At 36.3% G+C, this 4,054-nt stretch overlaps 1 long non-coding RNA gene across 1 annotated transcript; it reads right to left on the reverse strand.

Moving 5' to 3' along the window:
• Positions 1–3,297: 3,297 nt before the first annotated feature.
• On the reverse strand, positions 3,298–3,825 carry LOC121979331. The gene is made up of 3 exons (XR_006111391.1): positions 3,785–3,825; positions 3,613–3,691; positions 3,298–3,332 (listed from the first exon to the last, which is right to left on the reverse strand). It is a non-coding gene; the product is annotated as an uncharacterized LOC121979331 (long non-coding RNA).
• Positions 3,826–4,054: the final 229 nt, after the last annotated feature.

A 4,054-nucleotide genomic window follows, 5' to 3' on the forward strand; every position in this document is an offset into this window, starting at 1 on the left:
CACTCCTTTACTGTAACTACCAAAGGCGGAGAAGCCCTATACAAACTCTCAATACAAGAAGAAAGATGAGGGAAGCAAATACAAGTAAAATCTTACAAGATTTACAACATAAAATTGAAACCCTAGCCTCTTCTTCTCCTTGTGGAACGCCACTTGACCTTGGAAGTGCAGCAACACTTTGCTCCAAGAAGCTTCAAGAACTGGTGGAGAGTTGTGGAGAAGCTCATGTGAAGATCGGGAAGAAGCTTGCGAAGAACTACCGAAGAGATCACTCGCCAACGGCTTTAATCCTGCGCAACGATCACAGCCCAATCGATCGACCAATCGATTAGGGAGGCTTGAATCATATCAGTTGACCGATTTAGAGCGCCTCTATGCTTGTTGGAAGCTACCTGAATCCATCGACTGATCGATTCAAGCTTTCTCGCGATCGCGCTAGAAAACCAGCTGCCAATCAATCGGTCGATTGATTGGAGGTGCCCAATCAATCGGTTGATCGATTGGTAAGCTCTCTGTGCTCGCGACACTTGCTCCCAATTGATCGTCTGATCGATTGGGCCGCTGCTTATCGCAACACTCTCCCAATCGATCGGTTGATCGATTAGGCTTGGGTCAATCAATCGATCGATCGATTGCCCCAACCTTGACTTGCCTAAACTCAAGTCCAAGGTTACCAAACCTAACATCTGGTCAACCGTGACCTGTTGGGACTCCTTCTGCCTAGCATCTGGTCAACCTTGACCTATTGAGACTTCTTCACCAAGTGTCCGGTCAATTCTTTGACCCACTTGGACTTTTCTCCTCATGCCGAGTGTCCGGTCAACCTTAACCCACTTGGACTTACCATTTCGTGCCAAGTGTCTGGTCCTCCATGACCCACTTGGACTTCTACCAGATGTTCGGTCACCCTTAACCCATCTGAATTTCCTCGTGCCAAGTATCTGGTCAATCCTTTGACCTACTTGGGATTCCCAACATCGGGTGTCCGATCAACCTTGACACACTTGGATCTCTACGTGTCTGGCTTCACTCACCAGGTCTTTCCATTTGCCTAACTTCACTCACTAGGACTTTTTATCTGCCTAGTTTCACTCACCACACTACAACAAATATGACTTTCCGCAGCGCGCAATTATGTTATCCGCAACGCACATCGCATGCTGCATAACTCCATGTTGTTAAAAGTCAGAACACATTCGCAGCATGCGGCTACACACTGCGGAAAAGTGCATTCACAGCGTGCAATTGCGCACTGCGATAAATTGCATTTGCAGCGCACAGCTACACGCTGTGGTTAATATTATTCGCAGCACGCGACCGCGCGCTGTCGTTAAATGTATATAAAATAAAAAAAAATCACACATAATTATCAATATCGTACAATTATAACTAAAGGAATAATTGTGTTACAGGCATAAGAAAATAAAGAAAATAAATATCATATAATTTTTATTTATCTAATAATTATTTTACAAAACTCATAAATTTCTCTAAATCGACTACAAAATTCATGAATCACTAACAATCAAAGACTTCATCATCAACAGTATTTCAACACTACATCAATCTAATATGCATCCAATAGTATTCCACTAGCCGCTAGTGTTTGTGCTGCTCTCAAGACTTCCATCTTAACCTTCATCTTATCTAGGAGTTTCTGGACAAGAGACATAGAAAAACAATATTCAGCAAGACCCAATGAAGTGGATAAACAAACAAGAAATAGAATGAAAATATTAATTTAGAAATTGTTTGATAAAAAAATAGAAGATTATGACAAACATAATCACAACATTAGAAAAATGATTTGGGAATTATATTGACTTGGGATATAACTGATTAGATCACCAAATAAGAAAGATGACTTTAAAACAAAAAAAAAATACATTATACAAAGAAAAACACAACACTTGGACTTTTTTTTTATATATTATGGAAGTACATGTTGTTTGGAACCACTAATAACAAAGTTGCTTACCACCAACTTCTTGGATAAAATTATCTCAAGATTAAGAGAAAAAGGGATGAAGAAACATAGAGAAGTTAACCAAATTATTTCTTAGTTACTGGATAATATTTTCTAAAACAATGCTAGAATTAACTAATTTTTATGAGATCAAAGAAGATTTATGTGTTCCACTGATTCTGGTGATTAACGCAAGGGTAAAAACTTCTTGTCAAATAATTATATAATAGATCACTACAAAGAAACATAGAAACCTACTTAATAGGGAAATTAAACCAAAATAGGGACTAAAAAAAAAGTTATAAATAGTGACTAAACCTAAATAGGGACCACAAAGAAATCTAAATAGGGACTAAAATAAAGTTATTACAAAACCAGATATTGCTTCAATAGGATACACAATAGTATATCAAAAATTTAAAATGATTCATCTTCAGATAATATAATCAATCTTTTGAAGTAATTTTTTTATAGCAAAAATAAAAGTGTGTTATAAATAAAATAAAAATAACTGAGAAAGTCTGTAATATCCAATGAGCCAATATTCATTTCCTTGAATAATGCAACTACACCTGTGTTTATCACCAAATAAAGAAAAGATATAAGCGACACTTCTCTAAGAAATATTTCAACACCTGAATAAACACCAAAATGACAATTTCTAGAGAGTAAAAATATTTGAATTGATTATTCTAGAGCTTCAACTAGCATAGTTGTTCTTTTTTAACACATAAAAGAATGAACCAATAGACATGATTAACGTTGCTAAGCAGTGCCTCACACTAAAAATAATTAACACTTACATTCCAACTTCAGGTATAATTTATGACAAACACTTTGAAAAAAATCTTGAATCTCTCTTTTTTCAAAAGGAAGTATACTTTTGTTAAAAGAAGAAGAGCTTTGCACAACGCCAACTATCAAAATTCCAACTCTATGAAGCAAAAGAATACAACTGGAAGATTAGTGTGTCAACAAATAGAAAACCAGGATCTAGGAAGATCATACCACGTGTTGCTGCATCTTCTCCGCGTTTAAGTTCCTATAAAACAAAACTGAATTAAACAAATATATGGATGTACTAAAAATATTGTTATCAAAGAAAACAATAGTTGTAAACACTGGGTCAATGGGTCCTCTCCATCATAGTCATGAAACATGATAAGTTTTATAGTTCATTAAAATAGGCAAAAATAAAAACAGATGACAGAATAAGTTGTCACAGAGCAGAAATGACAACAAGACTCAACAAAAGCATAAATGATAAGTTTTATAGTTCTCGTGTTGCCATTTAGATCATAAGCATACCTTTTCCCTCTTATTTAACTATTATTCCTTGATTTTCCCTCTCCTTTTTCTTCAAATCCTATATGAAAACACAAAACTATGAAAGCATTGCAGAAAAAATACTCTTAACAGGAACTACATAGGTACATCAAACAAGCACTGATTATGACATCAAGAAGATGCAATCTTTATAACAAACGTTTCTAACCATTTTAGAGAAATCATGGATTCGATCAAATCTAGTAGAAGCAATTTTGTTTAAAAGGATCCACAAACAACTTGATCGAAGAAAACTGAAGGTTTTCGTTCATACAATCACCTAAAGAAAAGTAGAAGAGAGACGAAATCAAAAGTGAAACCTTTTTGAGCGTTTATGAATTGCAGAAACTGCATCAATGGATTCTCTTGCTGCAGCTGTGAACTTCGTCATTCCAATTCCTGCAACATAAATACAACGATGATGAAACAACAACATCAAAGGAAGGAAGAAGAATGAGAAGCCAAATGCGTGGAGGAAACAACCAAACTAACCAAAATGATTCGTGAAACAGTTCAACCACCAAACTCCTCCTCAATCCAAATGGCCATTCTCTTTATTAATATCCACCATGGCAGCAACTTGTATGCTGAACAGAAGGTCACCTTGCACTACAAGCCAAAATCAAGCATGTGACTAACTTGTTTAATCGATCATTCAATGTGCTCTTCTTCCTTAGCCGCTCGTAAATAGCCTACACATGAAACAACCTCTCATTTCTTGGTGAGGCAACGATTGCCTCATGCACTGGTGAGGCAGCGACC

This window comes from Zingiber officinale, chromosome 1B, assembly GCF_018446385.1.
Source record: "Zingiber officinale cultivar Zhangliang chromosome 1B, Zo_v1.1, whole genome shotgun sequence".
NCBI lineage: Eukaryota > Viridiplantae > Streptophyta > Magnoliopsida > Zingiberales > Zingiberaceae > Zingiber > Zingiber officinale.